Source organism: Microcaecilia unicolor, unplaced genomic scaffold, assembly GCF_901765095.1.
Source record: "Microcaecilia unicolor unplaced genomic scaffold, aMicUni1.1, whole genome shotgun sequence".
In the NCBI taxonomy this organism is placed as follows: domain Eukaryota; kingdom Metazoa; phylum Chordata; class Amphibia; order Gymnophiona; family Siphonopidae; genus Microcaecilia; species Microcaecilia unicolor.
The window spans coordinates 39,169-57,492 of NW_021963004.1; positions in this window are offsets into that span (position 1 = coordinate 39,169).

Consider the following 18,324-nt stretch of genomic DNA (forward strand, 5'->3'; position numbering starts at 1 on the left):
TGTAATATCCCCTTATTTATCTTCATAAATTAAATATATTAAAAGAAGGATGCTTCTGTTTCTGGTTTTTCTAAAGCTTTTTTTTATAGAAGCAGACTCTTGTTTTATAATTTTAATAAGAGATTGAGCCCTTTCTTTTCCAACATTTGAGCTTGGCAACTCATTACAGTAAGCCCACTTTATGCGGTGCATACCATGTTTATCCTAAAATCAGATGCCTACATTCCATACCAGACTGATAGATTTACCTCCCAGAAATTCATCGGTGTCTGTCATCCTCGTACTTATCTTATTCTGCACTATCCTTCCTGCAGGAATCTAAAGTACAAGTCAATCTATGCTTCATCCTTTTCGTACATCAACCCGCAATCCTGGAACGCCTTGCCGAGACAACTGAGACAGACTTCGGATCACCTAACATTTAAGAAATTACTAAAAACTTATTTGTTTAGTAAAGCCTATCCCAAAGCCCCCAGTGCTCTTTAATCCCCTATTTCCATTTGTCAGATTTCCCCGCTCTCTTTTTTGCCTTTGTCTGCTTCCCTTTTGTTGCTCCCGATTTCCCATCCGTATTCTCTTATTTAGCTGCTTACGTTCTGTATTTGTTACTTTTTATTTTACTATTATATCCTGTTGTATTATGTAATTTTATTGTAACTTTGTTAGCCACATTGAACCCACACTTGCTGGGAAAATGTTGGATACAAGTGAACCAAATAAATAAACTGGCACAAGCCCTTTGTACTGTCATTTCATTTTTTTTTTATGACTACTACTACTACTACTACTTAACATTTCTAGAGCGCTACTAGGGTTACGCAGCGCTGTACAATTTAACAAAAAGAGACAGTCCCTGCTCAAAGAGCTTACAATCTAAAGGACAAGTGAACAGTCGGTCCGATCGGGGCAGTCAAATTGGGGCAGTCTGGATTTACTGAACGGTAAGAGTTAGGTTCCTCATGGGAAACCACCACTGCAGAAGGGCCCCTATTCCATGGGGCTTTAATTTTCCTTAGGAAGTCGACATTTGAACCACTGGAGTCTTGTTTCATTGAAGCACCTTAAATGGAAAATATTCTTCCTAACGTCAGTTACCTCTGATAGTTGAGTGACTGAATTTACAAGCACTTGTAACTTACGAGTCGTACATAGAACTTAATCATACCAATTTGTTATATGAATTCATCAACATTTCTTAGCTAAGGTAATAATACCTTCAGAATGAGATGATAGCACAGGGAGGACGTCTTTAGATTTGTTAGGAACTGGGGAACATTCTGGGGGAAAGGAGAGCCTGTTCTGGGGAAAAATGGGCTCCACCTTATCCAGGGTGGAAGCAGGCTGCTGGCATCAACATTTAAAAAGGAGACAGAGCAGCTTTTGAACTAGAAACTGGGGGAAGTACATGGTTCAGAACAAGGTATCTTTAAAAGATATCACCAAAACAGGGAAGATAAGGCACCTCTCGATTAGAAAGATTGCAATAAAGCCCATAGGAGACCAGGGGGCCCATTTTCAAAGCATTTAGACTTACAAAGTTTCATAGTAACCTATGGAACTTTGTAAGTATAAGTTCTTTGAAAATACGCATCCAGATGAGCAGACAGATTTAAAGATTGCAAATTATCACTGTCAACTGCTGAGCAAGTTGTAAATAGGAATAACAAATATTGTTTGAAATGTCTGTATGTAGATGCTAAAAGCCTAAGCAATAAGATAGGAGAGTTAGAATATATTGCACTAAATGAAAATATGGATATAATAGGCATCTCTGATGGAAGTAAGGTAACTAGCGGGATGTGGTCATACCAGGGTACAAATGATATTGCAGTGATAGGGTGGGTTGAATTGGTGGAGGGGGGGCAGCATTATGATTTATAATTTATCTGAATTTGCTATACCGCCGTGACTAACTGGCGGCTCTCGGTGGTTTATAATAAAAACAATACAAAATTTGAGAAAAGGAAAGGAGTTACAATGTTTAATGGTAAAGCGGATAGAACAGAGAGGTAGAGATGCAGAGGGGTAGGACAGGGAAGGAATAAAATACTACAATGAGAACCGATAATTGATAACCTCACTAAACCACCCCACCAACCTACTCAGTTATGAAAGTCCACCTTCTATAACTACCCTAATCAATCCCTTCTTTCCTCTCTCTTCCCTACTTAATCTTTACACAATCCTAACTGTATCTGATATCCTGAAATGACAATGCTATTAAAACTATGTAAGCCACATTGAGCCTGCAAATAGGTGGGAAAATGTGGGATACAAATGCAATAAAATAAGGAAGAAGAGGACAGAGGGTAATAGCAAAAATGCTGTAACAACTTAGCAGAAAAGGCTTTAGCAAAAAGCCTTTAGTTTTGAAGGTTTTCAGAGAGGTTTTGGTACGAGTGTGTAGCGGGAGAGAGGGCCTTGAACTGAATAGACTAAAAATTCTACAGGACATAAAACACATCTTGGAATCCCTATGGATAGAAATTCTATGTGTAAAGGGGGAAAGGATACTGATACGAGTGCACTACTGTCCACCTGGCCAGGATGAACATACAGATGCAGAAATATCAGGAATTAGGGAGGTTAACAAACTGGGTAACACAGAGGGGCATAATCGAACTGGGCGCCCATCTCTAAGGATGCCCCGGCGAATGGGCGGGGCATCCCATATTATCGAAACAAGATGGGTGTCCATCTTTTGTTTCGATAATACGTTCGGGACCGCCCAAATCTCAACATTTAGGTTGACCATCTTGACATTTAGGCTGGTCTTAGAGATGGGCGACCTCGGTTTTCGCCAGTAATAGAAAACCGAGGACGCCCATCTCAAAAAGTACCAAATACAAGCCATTTGATCATGGGAGGAGCCAGCATTCGTACTGCACTGCTCCCCTCTCATATGCCAGGACACCAACTGGGCACCCTAGGGGGCACTGCAGTGGACTTCACAAATTGCTCCCAGGGGCATAGCTCCCTTACCTTGGGTGCTGAGCCCCCCAACCCCCCAACCCCCCCTCCCCAAACCCACAACTGTACAACACTACCATAGCCCTTAAAGGGTAATGGGGGGCACCTAGATGTGGGTACAGTGGGTTTCGGAAGTCTCACATTTACCACCACTAGTATAACAGGTAGGGGGGGGATGGGCCTGGGTCCACCTGCCTGAAGTGCGCTACAGTACCCACTAAAAACTGCTCCAGGGACCTGCATACTGCTGTGATGGAGCTGGGTATGACATTTGAGGATGGCAAAACATGTTTTTTAATTTGTTTTTTTTTGGGTGGGAGGGGGGTTGGTGACCACTGGGGGAGTAAGGGGAGGTGATCCCCGATTCCCGCTGGTGGTCATCTGGTAAGTTTGGACACCTTTTCAAGGCTGGGTTGTGAACAAAAAGGGACCAAGTAAAGTCGGCCAAATGCTCATCAGGGACGCCCTTCTTTTTTCCATTATCAGCCGAGGACGCCCATCTCTTAACCACGCCCCCATCCTGCCTTCGGTACACTGCTGACATGCCCCCTTGAACTTTGGTCGTTCTTGCGACGGAAAGCAGTTGAGGACGCCCTAAATCGGCTTTCCATTATGCCGATTTGGGCGACCTTAGGAGAAGGACGCCCATCTCCCGATTTGTGTCGGAAGATGGGCGCCCTTCTCCTTTGAAAATAAGCTGGATAATAATAATGGGTGATTTAAATTACTCCAATATTGACTGGGTAAATATAACATCAGGGCATGAAATCAAGGGCTGATACATGGAGCAGCTGGGTCAGGAACCAACAAGAGGAGGAACAATTCTAGACCTAGTTCTTAGTGGAGCGCATAATTTGGTGATAATGGTGTTTAGGCCACTTGATAACAGTGATATCATGATCAGATTTGATATAATATCTGGAGTAAGTACATAAAGGAAATCCAATACATTAGCATTTAACGTGCAAAAAGGAGACTATAATAAAATGAGGAGAATAGGGGAAAACCCAAAAACATTTAGGGGAACAGCTTCAAATATGAAAACTTTTCATCAGGTGTGGATGTTATTCAAAAATATGATCCTGGAAGCCCAGACTAGATATCTTCCATGTATATAAGAAGGAGGAAAGAAGGTCAAACGGCAGCTGGCATGGTTAAAAATTAAGGTGAAGAAAGCTATTAGAGCTAAATGAAAATCCTTCAGAAAATGATCTGAATGGAAAAAAGGAAACAGCTACTTTTACTTGCATAAATATATTGCTTATGAAACTAAAATTGTCATTAATGGTTTGGAGAGGTTTTTTTTTTGTAAGTATTAAGTCGTAATAAACGAAGAGGAACATTTTCGATATGATGTCTAAATCTGACTTGGATGGTGGCTCAAAAAGTCCAAAAATTGAATAGCAAATATGAACATTTTTAAACTGACAAAACATTTATCTTTTGTTTTGAAAATGACCTTTTCTAGATGTTGGTGTACTCGGTATGTTTATCTTTTTTTGACCATTTTTGAAAAAAAAAAAAGTCCAACTGAACAATGCATGAAATCAAGCCATTGGGATGTAGTAGGAGACAGCATTCATAGTATACTGGCCACACAAACATCCTAGCAGTGCACTGGGGCACCCTAGGGGGCCCTGCAGTGGATTACATAAAAGCTCCCAGGTACACATCTCACCGTTGCTCCCTATATGGTGAACCCTCCAAAACCCACCAAAAATGTACTGCACCCAACTGTACACCATTACAATACTACTTACTACTATTACTACTTATCATTTCTATAGCACTACTAGACGTACGCAGCGCTGTACACTTGAACATGAAGAGACAGTCCCTGCTCGACAGAGCTTACAATCTAATTAGGACAGACAAACAGGACAAACAAGAGATAAGGGAATATTAAAGCGAGGATGATAAAATAAGGGTTCTGAACAAGTGAATAAGGATTAGGAGTTAAAAGCAGCATCAAAAAGGTGGGCTTTTAGCTTAAATTTGAAGACGGCCAGAGATGGAGCTTGACGTACCGGCTCAGGAAGTCTATTCTGGGCATATGGTGCAGCAAGATAAATAGCCCTTATGTCTGCAGGTAACATCTATATGTGGATACAATAGATGTTTGGTGGGTTTTGGAGGGCTCACACTTTCCACCAGAAGTGTAACAGCTAGAGTGGGCTATTGGCCTGGGTCCTCTTCTCCACAGTGTACTGCACCTGATCACTAGGCTACTCCAGGGACCTGCTTTCTACTCTAATTCGACTGGCAATAACATCTGAGGCTGTCATAGAGCCAGGTATGTACTGTTTCTGTCACATTCTTTGGGGTAGGAGGGGTCAGTGACTATTGGGGAGTATGAGGGGGATCATTTCTTTATTCAGTGGTCATTTAGGGCACCTTTTTTGTGGCTTATTCATTATAAAAACAGGTCTAGTTCAAAAGTCTTAATTTTAGTCCTGGACGTTTTTATTTTGTTCCATTCTGGCTGAAAAATGTCCAGTGTCTTAGGATCACCCAAATCCCACCCTTAACACACCTCTGACACCTCCCCCCCCCCCCCCTTGAAATTTGGATGCCCTGGAGATGAAATGCAAAGATAAACATCTGAAAAAAAGGATTTTTGAAAATACTGATTGGGACGTTTTGGCGAGAAAAAGATCTATCTGCTGGTTTATGAACTTTTTAAATGTTTTTCTCTTTCAAAAATGAACCCTACAGTATACTACTTTTGATTATTTCTATAATATACTGTGCTCATAAGTACATAAGTACATAAGTAGTGCCATACTGGGAAAGACCAAAGGTCCATCTAGCCCAGCATCCTGTCACCGACAGTGGCCAATCCAGGTCAAGGGCACCTGGCACGCTCCCCAAACGTAAAAACATTCCAGACAAGTTATACCTAAAAATGCGGAATTTTTCCAAGTCCATTTAATAGCGGTCTATGGACTTGTCCTTTAGGAATCTATCTAACCCCTTTTTAAACTCCGTCAAGCTAACCGCCCGTACCACGTTCTCCGGCAACGAATTCCAGAGTCTAATTACACGTTGGGTGAAGAAAAATTTTCTCCGATTCGTTTTAAATTTACCACACTGTAGCTTCAACTCATGCCCTCTAGTCCTAGTATTTTTGGATAGCGTGAACAGTCGCTTCACATCCACCCGATCCATTCCACTCATTATTTTATACACTTCTATCATATCTCCCCTCAGCCGTCTCTTCTCCAAGCTGAAAAGCCCTAGCCTTCTCAGCCTCTCTTCATAGGAAAGTCGTCCCATCCCCACTATCATTTTCGTCGCCCTTCGCTGTACCTTTTCCAATTCTACTATATCTTTTTTGAGATACGGAGACCAGTACTGAACACAATACTCCAGGTGCGGTCGCACCATGGAGCGATACAACGGCATTATAACATCCGCACACCTGGACTCCATACCCTTCCTAATAACACCCAACATTCTATTCGCTTTCCTAGCCGCAGCAGCACACTGAGCAGAAGGTTTCAGCGTATCATCGACGACGATACCCAGATCCCTTTCTTGATCCGTAACTCCTAACGCGGAACCTTGCAAGACGTAGCTATAATTCGGGTTCCTCTTACCCACATGCATCACTTTGCACTTGTCAACATTGAACTTCATCTGCCACTTGCACGCCCATTCTCCCAGTCTCGCTCAATACAATAACCTGGCAAAACATCAGCAAAATACTGTATGCATAAGCAATTATTAAAGCTGAAGACACTTGTATGTTTGTGAATCACGTAGACATCAAATTCAATATCCTACTTAAAATTCATAAAAAGGAGGAAAAGGACCTCAAAATCTCCTGGTGTGACAGCAAGCAAAGAAATCTTAGTGCCAACGTTCATCGGCACTAGTGTATATTTTAGAGTGCAGTTGCCAGAAGTTTTCTGTGGGGAAGACCACCAGGAGTCTGCATCAAAGAATCACAGAACACCGTTCTTGCATCAAAAGGCAGAAATCTGGAGCATTTTTTAGTAGCACATTGTATAGTAAAAGAAACATAGTTCTGATTCTTGTAAATGTTTTGCAATAGATTATGCAGCTCCCAATGTTCAGGTGTGGGGGGGAGGGGGGGGGGGAAGAGATTGAGATAAGGTTTTAGTAAGATGGGAATAATGGTAGATACAGACTCTACAATCTCTGGAACCGAAAGGTATAAACTCACATATTGAATAGACAGCGAGTTGTTTTGAGAGGATGAGGTTGTGCGGAGAAGAGGTTCCCCACAGGGAATTATAATGATAGACAATGGACAAAGTTTTGTGACAGGGCTCGATTGGGTCTCATTCATGACATTGATGAATAAAGTTAACAGTGGATTTCCGCTTCCAGTTAGGGATAATGTTGGCATTATACAATCATTAAGTGCCATGTTTGAAGTTTGGTGGCTTCATTAAAGAAGTAAGTTTCTTAATTTTTTGAATTAAGAGTCGCAATATATTGTGTGCACTGACATTTTCGTATTATTATTATTAGTTACATTTGTATCCCACATTTTCCCACATATTTGCAGGCTCAATGTGGCTTACATAATACCGTAAAGGTATTCTCCAAGTCCGGTAGGGGATAAGTACAAAAAAAGTTATAGTGGGATAGGGAAGATAAGATTCAATCAAGTTGGGTTTGAGGTAAAAGGGTTTGTTAATGTCCAGTACGATCTTTGATAGTGAAGTGTTGCAGGGTTGAGGCATTTACATTTTAGGCTACTTTAACGAGTTCAGCACTTAGTCCCCTGAAGAAGCTTATATAAAAGTGAAACGGAAAGCCCCGTTGGGTACAAGAATTGGGAGCTAAGTTTTATATATATATATATATATATATATATATATATATATATATATATATATATATATATATATATATATATATATATATATATCTGTTTAATATTTGGAAAACCCACAGTAAGAATTTGAATTATTTGAAGAAGCTTGAGTGTAGACTATATAAATAAAATTGAAATACATTTTGAAAGGAGGTTTTTTAGACCAATGAGAAGAATGGAGTCTGATGAATGTTGCCACTAAAATATCTTTGCTTGCTGCCATGCCGGTACATTTGAGGTCTTTTTTTAAAGATTTTTAAGTAGGAGTGGAACAGGTGGATGTGAAGTGGAACAGGTGGATGTGAAGCGTCTGTTCACGCTTTCCAGAAATATTAGGACTAGGGGGCATGCGATGAAACTACAGTGTAGTAAATTTAAAACAAACCGGAGAAAAGTTTTCTTCACCCAACGTGTAATTAAACTCTGGAATTCGTTGCCGGAGAAAGTGGTGAAGGCGGTTAGCTTAGCAGAGTTTAAAAAGGGGTTGGACGGTTTCCTAAAGGACAAGTCCATAAACCGCTACTAAACGGACTTGGAAAACTCCAAAATTCCAGGAATAACATGTATAGAGTGTTTGTACATTTGGGAAGCTTGCCAGGTGCCCTTGGCCTGGATTGGCCGCTGTCGTGGATAGGATGCTGGGCTCGATGGACCCTTGGTCTTTTCCCAGTATGGCATTACTTATGTACTTATGAGTGGAGGAGTGGCCTAGTGGTTAGGGTGGTGGACTTTGGTCCTGGGGAAGTGAGGAACTGAGTTTGATTCCCACTTCAGGCACAGGCAGCTCCTTGTGACTCTGGGCAAGTCACTTAACCCTCCATTGCCCCATGTAAGCCGCATTGAGCCTGCCATGAGTGGGAAAGCGCAGGGTACAAATGTAACAAAAATAAAATAGATACTATTGGAGATTCTAGATGGAATGTTGCTACTATTGGAGATTCTACATGGAATGTTGCTATTCCACTAGCAACATTCCATGTAGAAGGCTGCGCAGGCTTCTGTTTCTGTGAGTCTGACGCAGGACGTCAGACTCACAGAAGCAGAAGCCTGCGCGGCCACACTGGTGATCTGCAAGGGCCGACTTCTACATGGAATGTTGGTTCCATGTAGAATCTCAAATAGTAGCAACAGTGGAGGAGTGGCCTAGTGGTTAGGGTGGTGGACTTTGGTCCTGGGGAACTGAGGAACTGAGTGTGATTCCCACTTCAGGCACAGGCAGCTCCTTGTGACTCTGGGCAAGTCACTTAACCCTCCATTGCCCCATGTAAGCCGCATTGAGCCTGCCATGAGTGGGAAAGCGCAGGGTACAAATGTAACAAAAATAAAATAGATACTATTGGAGATTCTAGATGGAATGTTGCTACTATTGGAGATTCTACATGGAATGTTGCTATTCCACTAGCAACATTCCATGTAGAAGGCTGCGCAGGCTTCTGTTTCTGTGAGTCTGACGCAGGACGTCAGACTCACAGAAGCAGAAGCCTGCACGGCCACACTGGTGATCTGCAAGGGCCGACTTCTACATGGAATGTTGGTTCCATGTAGAATCTCAAATAGTAGTAACAGTGGAGGAGTGGCCTAGTGGTTAGGGTGGTGGACTTTGGTCCTGGGGAACTGAGGAACTGAGTGTGATTCCCACTTCAGGCACAGGCAGCTCCTTGTGACTCTGGGCAAGTCACTTAACCCTCCATTGCCCCATGTAAGCCGCATTGAGCCTGCCATGAGTGGGAAAGCGCAGGGTACAAATGTAATAAAAATATATCCACTATGAGATTCACAAGCATACATGTGCCTTCAGCACTGCTTATAATATACTGTAGCCAAGCAACCACAATATTAAAATTTTGCTGCAAAACCTGAAATTATTTGGAAGAGATGCTTATTGGCCAGCTTTACGTACCTGTACAACATGTTTTATATCCTATGAATTCTCAAACCCCGATCTGTGCTTCCCTAACTTTTTGAGTGTAGTGGGTTCCACAGCAAAATTATGATAGTAAATGTTTTATGTGTATAAACAATTAGCTCTGGCTGTGCATAAGTACATAAGTATTGCCATACTGGGAAAAAGCAAAGGTCCATCAAGCCCAGCATCCTGTTTCCAACAGTGGCCAATCCAGGTCACAAATACCTGGCAAGATCCCAAAAATGTACAAAACATTTTATACTGCTTATCCCAGAAATAGTGGATTTTCCCCAAGACCATTTAATAACGGTCTATGGACTTTTCCTTTAGGAAGCCGTCCAAACCTTTTTAAAACTCCGCTAAGCTAACCGCCTTTACCACATTCTCTGGCGACGAATTCCAGAGTTTAATTACACATTGAGTGAAGAAAACTTTTATCTGATTCGTTTTAAATTTACTACATTGTAGCTTCATCGCATGCCCCCTAGTCCTAGTATTTTTGGAAAGCGTGAACAGACGCTTCACATCTACCCGTTCAACTCCACTCACTATTTTATAGACCTCTATCATATCTCCCCTCAGCTGCCTTTTCTCCAAGCTGCATTTGTATTTAAAGCTTTCAATAAGAAGGGTGTAGCATCTGGAAGAAAATCTCTGCCAATGAACAGAAGAGCCATCGAGAGTGGCATCTGTGACCTGGATTAAGTAAGTCTTTTCTAGAAATAATCTAAATGTCATAAGTTGGTAAATTCACTGCTGCATCCCTTCTGCCTAGCACTTGCTGCTGAATTTTTCTTTTTTTCCTTAATTCTTCTGGTATATGTTGGAGAATGCATTGCAATATGCCTTTTTTTTCATAAGCTGTTCCTTTTCAAGTGAAACCGGAGCTAGGAGAGATACAGTGAGGCACTTGAGTACTTTTTTTCAGCTTGTTACCAATTGTTTTGGCAGGTCTTGCAGTGATTAAAACTGGTAAACATACTGGAATTTCTCTGCTCAGTGCTTCATGTTTTTCTGGAATATTGTATCGTAATTTTAATAACTTGGGGTTTTATGTGTCATAGTAACATAGTAACATAGTAGATGACGGCAGAAAAAGACCTGCATGGTCCATCCAGTCTGCCCAAGACAAACTCATATGTGTATACCTTACCTTGAATTTGTACCTGTCCTTTTCAGGGCACAGACCATATAAGTCTGCCCAGCAGTATTTCCCCCCTCCCAACCACCAGTCCCGCCTCCCATCATCGGCTCTGGTACAGACCATATAAGTCTGCCCTCCCCTATCCTTGCTTCCCAACCACCACCCCCTCTTCCCCCCACCTGCTCCGCCACCCAATTTCAGCTAAGCTTCTGAGGATCCATTCCTTCTGCACAGGATTCCTCTATGCATATCCCATACAAGGGGGTTCTCTCATAGTAACATAGTAGAAGATGACAGAAAAAGACCTGCATGGTCCATCCAGTCTGCCCAAGAAGATAAACTCATATGTGCTACTTTTTGTGTATACCTGACCTTCATTTGTATCTGCCATTTTCAGGGCACAGACTGTAGAAGTCTTGCCCCGCTCTGCCACCCAATCTAAATTGTGTGTGTGTAATAACTCATGTACAAATACACAATGGTGTGAAGGCATTTGCCAGGGGGTGCAGTATCTATGTATACATGAATTTTATAATGTTTGAGCATATACAGTACAGTCTTGATTATCCGATCTTTGCTAATCTGACCATCCGGCATATCCAACAGACCCCCCGGTTACATCATCGCATTTATTTCTATTAAAAGTCTTTGTTTTAGAACAATTTTTGAAAATCGGGAGCCAGTGGCGTAGCTATGTGGGGCCACGGGGGCCTGGGCCCCCCTAGATTTGGCCTTGGACCCCCCCTGCCGATGACCCTTGTGACCCCCCCCCCCACCGCCAACCCTGCCCCGCCCCCGCGAGTCTGACGTCCCGCAAGTACAACATGCAGGACGCCAGACCCACAGAAACAGAACGAAGCCCCGCGCCGGAAGAAGAGGACCTCTCATTCACAAAAGAGCTGTGGGAGTTTCCAGTAATTTCCTTTTTTTTTTTTTTTTTAAACTTTGAGTGCCAGTTTTGGTATGCATTATAGATAAGAAGTCTCTGTAATTATTCTGATTAACATGCAGTAGTAGCAGGGCTTATGATTTTTATTTTTTTTATTATATTTTTATTAAAGGTTTTGTCATACAGAGAATACAAAAGTAAACACAAAATCAAACAAACCCCCCCCCCCGAAAATTAACCCCCCCCCCCCAAAAAAAAAAAAATCAACATAGCATAATCAAAGTCAAAGTTCCATGGCAATACCCAGAGACAAATTGCAGGGTTACACAAGGTCAAGGAGTGCTATGTGGCTCCTGACAAAAAAGGTCTAAACGAGCCCAGACCTAATGTTTCGACGCCTATGGGCCAAAATTGTTTCATATTTTCTGATCACGCATACATAACTCCACCATTCATTATAATTCAGGTACACATTATTTTTCCAATTGGAGACAATTAAATGCAAGGCAACAGCTAGCAGTATGTTATACAATTTCTTATCAGACTCCAAAAGAGAGATAGCAGGACAAGAAGCTCGTAAGATCACAACCTCATAAGAGAGCGCAGTGGACTCAGGCAAGTGAAAGATAAGACACATTTTTGACCAAATTAGTTGCCAGTAAGCTCTGACGTTTTTACAGTAGAAAACCATATGTGCCAGTGAACCATCTCTTTCCTGACAAGACCAGCAGTTGAAGTTGACACTTAGTATTTTTTCACGGAGAGGGTGGTGGATGCTTGGAATGCCCTCCCGCGGGAGGTGGTGGCGATGAAAACAGTAACGGAATTCAAACATGCATGGGATGTGCATAAAGGAATCCTGTGCAGAAGGAATGGATCCTCAGAAGCTTAGCTACAATTGGGTGGCAGAGCAGGTGGGGGGAAGAGGGGTGGTGGTTGGGAGGCGAGGATAGGGGAGGGCAGACTTTTTTATACGGTCTGTGCCACAGCCGGTGATGGAAGGCGGGACAGGTGGTTGGGAGGCAGGAAAAACTGCTGGGCAGACTTATACGGTCTGTGCCATGAGAAAGACAGGTACAAATCAAGGTAAGGTATACACATGAGTTTATCTTGGGCAGACTGGATGGACCGTGCAGGTCTTTTTCTGCCGTCATCTACTATGTTAGTGATTCTGGCCACTCGAGCAGGAGTCCAATAGGCTTATGATTTTTAAGTGGGGCTTTTTTTTTTTTTGTAAGACCTCAAAACTGTGAAACAGGGGCGTAGCCAGACAACAGATTTTGGGTGGGCCTAGGCAAGAAGTGGGTCGGCACCAAGTGTCCCCCCCCCCCCCGCCCCGCGTACCACCACAAAAAAAAATATTTCAGCTGGTGAGAAAAAGCTTCTTTCCACCTACTCGAGAGCTCTTTGGAAGTTATTACTGAAAGGATAACATTGCTGGTGTCATTTGCTCTAGAGCTGGACCGAAATAACGTATTTAGACTTTTTTTTTTCGCCACATCAATACTCCTTTCCTTGGGTCTAAGATACAAGTTTTCCCTGATCTCTCTAGAGATACTCAAAAACGAAGAAAAGACTTCTTAGCGATGAAGGGAAGGGTCCTTCATTTGGGAGGGACCCTTATACTTTAGTTCCCCTGTAAATGCTATATTTCTTTGGAATCTAACAATTATATATTCTTTGATCCGGGAAAGCTGTTAGAATTTATTGTCAGTAAAGAGTAACTTGGCGTTACCCCTGGCTTATACGCTAAATCGGCTGCGCTAACTCTAATCTCTTCCATCCCTTAGAAAATGTTTTCCTACACAAATGTAACTGTGTTATAAATGTTCTAAGTTCCTAGTTCTTGGATCTTCTTAATGTGGACTAACTGATATTTATTTATTTATTTATTTGTAGCATTTATACCCCGCTCTTTCCCACTCGATAGCAGGTTCAGTGCGGCTTACAGAGTATGGTACAAAGTATCACAGATACAATACAAAGTATGTTACAAAGTATCACAGAGACAGTGCAAAGTATGTTACAATGTATCACAGAGGTAATACAAAGTATGGTACAATGTATCACAGAGAAACATAGTTATATAGAGTGGGGCAATAGTAAAAGATGTGGGGAAAGGATTGTAGTGTGGGTAGTACTGGTGGTGTGGTCTAGGTTCGAGGATTAAATTGGGGCGTTTGGGTAGGCTTGTTTGGAGAGGTAAGTCTTCAGCAGCTTACGGAAGGGTAGGCGTTCATTGGTTTTTCGGCTATGTCTAGGTAAGGCGTTCCAGAGTTGGCTGCCTATAACAGAGAAGTTGGATGCATAGCAGGTTTTGTATTTGAGGCCTTTGCGTTGCTTCATCAAGCCCATTAAATATATTTAATAGATCACGTATGTACACTATTGTATTCTACTTAGGACTAGATCTAAAATAGCTCCTCATCTTCTCGGTTCTTCGACCAGTTGCGCCAAGAAGGTTTAGTTCTAACTGTTCCTTTAAATTAATCTTTACAATTATTATATATTGTCTCTAGTTGACTGCCTTCTGCAGACAAGTCCATTAATCCTAAATTCTAATGCATCTTCTGTTTGCATTGAGAAATCCAAATTTCTTTGTTTTTGCTTTAATTTTTTATATCTACTTTATAGTGCCTGGATAAAAATATTACTTTTCATCTCATTATATTTTTCTGTATATTCTATGATTTATGTATTTTGCATAAATGTAAAGTTTAAAATTGATTAAAAAAAAAAAAAAAAGCTTCTTTCCACCTTGACAGTCTGCAGCAGGCACGCGCTGAAGACTGAGCATGTGCAGGTGACAGTATCAAGGACAGTAACGTTTTCATTACCATCAGGGGGGGGGGTCTTCAGCTGGTGGAGCTAGGGATCCCCACCAGCTACCACTAAATGTGTGCTACTGTTGGGTGGGCCTGAACCCCTAAGTGGGTGGGCCCTGGCCCACCCAGGCCCACCTGTGGCTACGCCACTGCTGTGAAATATATGTGCTATACCTGCAGATAAGAGAAAAAGCAGTGGTATAGGGTGGCTCGGTGATCCTCATTTCATTGTGAGCTTTGCCAAGTTTCCCAAGTTTATTAAACACTTGTTATCCTGCACATCAAACAATATATCTGAGCGGCTTACAATTCTAGGGATAGTAGAGGGAAGAGAGGGAAAGAGAGATAAGGACAAGCGAACAGTACGGGGAAAGCACAAATGGAACTACGGTAAACGACAGGAAAGACGTGGCAGTAGTAGAGGACAGTTTTCTCACCTGCACATTGTACCTGTGGTTATAGAGCATCATTATCAATTAACAACTCTTTACCATTTTGTTCTAGTTAGGCTTGAAAAATACAAAAAAAAAAGTTCAAATAATGTGATGTCTAGTAAGAACTGTGATCGGTTTGCATGATGGCAAGTTCTGCGTTCCTGTCTCATGTTCTTGTTTATTGCTAGGACTGAAAAGCATGGAGCTGATGTAGGCGCTAATCACGCTCTGGCTGTTGATGTGATTAGCCAGCATAAAAGAGACCGAGCCAAACAGCTTAGTGTTGCCAGGTGGCAGCCATATAGAAGGTGTAACTTGACTCTGTAGTGAAATAAACTATTCTCCATGTTCTACTCTGGAGGAAAGGTCCATACCATTTAAATGTCTTTATCAGCAGGGCCGGTCTTAGCAAGTGCGGGGCCCTGTACAGACCAATTTGGTGGGGCCCTAGCCCCGCCCCCACCCTAGCTCCACCCCATTGAAAAGATTACTCCATTTTTAGAAAATTTTAAGTGTGACTGATGAAGTGACAGGGGAATCCCTAGTAAATTATTTATATTGGGTAACTAGGTTGTTTGTGAGACCACCTGCTGTGTAATAGTCAATTTCTTTGCAACCTTCCATTTGCTCTCTAATGCTCTACCTCTACTAAGTGCTTCAAGAAGTAATTTACAGTAACATACAAAAGCAAACTGTATGCCATCAAACAGAAGACTGTGAAGCATCAAAACCAGGGGCGTATCTGGACTCTGGCAGTAGGGGGGGCCAGGGCCAGAGGGAGGGGGCACATTTAGCCCCGCCCCCGGCACCACCGACCCCCCCGCCATTGCCAGAGCCCCCCCTGCCACCAACGACTCCCCCCCACCATTGCCAGAGCCCCCCCTGCCACCAACGACTCTCTCCACCTCCTCTCCCGCCGCCAACCCTCCCCCGCTGACGTTGTTCACCTTTGCTGGCAGGGACCCCAACCCCCGCCAGACGAGGTCCGCCTCCGCCTGCTTTTAAAAATAATTCTTCAGCTGGCGGGGGAACCCCAACCTCCGCCAGCCGCCGAGGTCTTCAAAGTTCTTGTTCGTCGTCCTCCTCCGTGGCCATGCTGTACGCTGCTGATTCGGAATCTGTCTGATGTCACACCACGTTGTATGCACGTACAACATGGTGCGACGTCAGACAGACTCCGAATCAACAGGGTACAGCATGGCCACGGAGGACGACGAACAAGAACTTTGAAGACCTCGGCGGCTGGCGGGGGTTGGGATCCCCCGCCAGCAAAGGTAAACAACATTAGTGGGGGAGGGTTGGCGGCGGGAGGGGGGCCAGGGCGAAATCTGCGGGGGCCCAGGCCCCTGTGGCCCCACGCAGATACGCCCCTGATCAAAACACAGATAAAATTGCATATAACCCTTTCTAGACTCCAAGAAATGGAGCACTTGTCACATTAAGCTAAAAAACCATCATGCACAAGCTTTGATCTTTTGTAATAGATTCCTTACAACTGATTATATTAACCTGAAAATTAAAATGGCTTACTGGGAAAAGCACGGCAGCATTGTTCTGTTACAGAAAGGTTAATCGTTTGTTCTACCTGAGTGATGAAGTTGCCGTCACAAGCATAAATCATACGTTTATTTTTTAAGTCGCACTCGCACTGGCACCAGGAGATGGCTCACCTCCGAGCACGCTGCAGCTCCTTTTCCCTTCCTGCTCAATGACTCCCGCCCGCCCTCGCAGAAACAGGAAATACCTCATCAGAAGGAGGCGGGACGTTCAGCAGGAAGGCGGAAGGGAAAAGCTGGGGTGAGCTGTTGTGCCTGCAACTATCTGTCGGGGCCGTGTTGTCGCTGCAACAGTCGTTGTCCTGGGACTGGGAGGCGGGAGCAGACAGCGGGCTCAGCGGGGGGGGGGGGGGGGGCACCGGTAGCGGGAGCGGAGGGATCATGATGATGCGGTCCGGAGCGCCGCGCGGGCTCATGATGATGCGGTCCGAGCGAGCGGGGCTCAGAGAGGCAGAGTTGAGGCACGCCGTGTGGGGCCCCCTTAAGCGTGGGGCCCTATGCGGCCGCCTTGGTCGCCTCTGCCTAAAACCAGCCCCGTTTATCAGCACTCTGCATATATGTTCCATGGTTGTAGGTTTTGGGGGATGGGTGCAGTGTAAACCCGACAATGGACCAGGCTAATGAAGCACTTGGTAAACATTTCCTTATCAAAATTTTAGGGCTTGCAGCAAGCATTCAATGTTGGCACGTACCTCCTATTTGGGAGAGTGTGATACTTAGCTGTGTCTGGTGCATTAACCTCCTGTGTCTGAGACCACCTGCCTACCATGATTATGTAGATTGGTCTTATTACGATGTTGTATTTTGAATTAAAGGCAATCACAAAAGAGAGGGTAATCCAGCATACAACATAAACCAGGAAAAGCAACACTGGGCCTTCAAGAAAGAGAAAATGGCTATCCTTTATTGTGCAAAAGACCCGACACGGGCCGTGTTTTGGCGCACAAGCACCTGCCTCAGGGGTCCAACATAAAAACACAGAGATAACTTTTGTGAAATGTGTATTTATAATTAACATCCATATCATAATATAATAAAACAATTGAATTGCAAAAACATAAAAATAATAAGATATAAAATATAATGATAAAGATGAATGAGGATCAAAGTCATGTCAGTGTTAACCCAAAATGACTGACATGACTTTGATCCCCATCCAATAGTGCCAGTCCATGCATTGATCTCTTGTCCCATCTGTCATTTTGCCTCCGAGGCAGCTGATTAGGAGGGCAAAGCAATACACCAGTTCTAGAATTGGCAATGAGCACATCTGCCCAGTCACCAGCCTGTGTGCCAAAAAAGTAATCCAGTATCTGCTACTTGAGAGAAGGCACTGAGGGGTCCTTTTACCGCTACAGGTAAACGGCTATCTTTTTTCGGGGGGGGGGGGGGGGGTGGCGGTAAGGACTCCCATGCTAACCCAGTGGTAATGCACACTCTCCAGTTACCGTTAGGTAAGCACTGGCACTACAAAAATGGAAAATAATTTTGTAGCACCGGAAAGGGCACATGCTGGGGGTGGGAACTACCGCCGGGCTCCTGCAGTAGTTCTGGGTTGCCGCGCGCCAATCCTCTAGTTAAAGGGCCCCTGAGAGATGAATCTTCACCTTTCATTTCCTCTTAATTGTTGCACTGATCAGAAAAAAAAAAAAACCATAATCCAAAGGTGCAAAGAGGCCATGAGTCACTAGTGGAGAATACTCAGCAGGCTTCTCTCAGGCTGCCATCTTATTTCTCTCCCCCCCCCCCCC